The sequence below is a fragment of the Medicago truncatula genome, chromosome 2 (genome assembly GCF_003473485.1).
Source record: "Medicago truncatula cultivar Jemalong A17 chromosome 2, MtrunA17r5.0-ANR, whole genome shotgun sequence".
Taxonomy (NCBI): Eukaryota; Viridiplantae; Streptophyta; class Magnoliopsida; order Fabales; family Fabaceae; genus Medicago; species Medicago truncatula.
Genome location: NC_053043.1, coordinates 37,379,836 through 37,380,575, shown reverse-complemented (window position 1 = coordinate 37,380,575; position 740 = coordinate 37,379,836).

Genomic DNA, 740 nt, shown 5'->3' with positions numbered 1-740 from the left:
ATTTTAGTAATTTTTCACATATTTTAATTTTACTTTGGGTTGTTTCATATTTTATAATAGGGTTTAAAATTATATGTTAATGAAATTGTGAATAAAAAATAGAGAAAGATATGCATTCAAAATTTGATTATATTAAAATGAACCGCAATGCTATTTTTCTTTAAAGTTTATTAGATTATTAGAAATAAAAAAAAAATTATTGAGGGACTAAAGCGTAGATTTAAACACAAGAGGGGAGGGGAACGTAATTCAAGATTATCTCAAGGGAGGGGAGTGAAATATTTTCTAATATGTTTTGAATGAGAGAGGAGGGAAGTGTATATTTTAACATAAGAGGGAAGGGGTGTGTAATTCAAGCATCTTTGAGGGGAGGAGAGTATAATTTACTCTTATTATTATCTATTTAAAAACAATTGTTTTAAAAATGATTTTTAAAACAAATTTTAAAATAAGTTCATTGATTTCTTATTTAAACATTCATTGCTATGGGCCATCTTATTGCACTACTAATGCAATTTTTTCTCCATGTAGGAAGGTATTTTTAACATCTAGCTAGAATAGGGACCACTTCTTTGATGCAACAATAGCCAGTAAAGTCGTAATCTTCACACAATAAAATTAAGGTTTCTTGAGCAAGGCCTTGAATAGGACGAGGAATAATGGCCTACCTCATGCATGCATGTTTTTGAATTTGTCACTTATCATTGGGACCATGGAGTTTCCTATTGTTAAATTCCAGG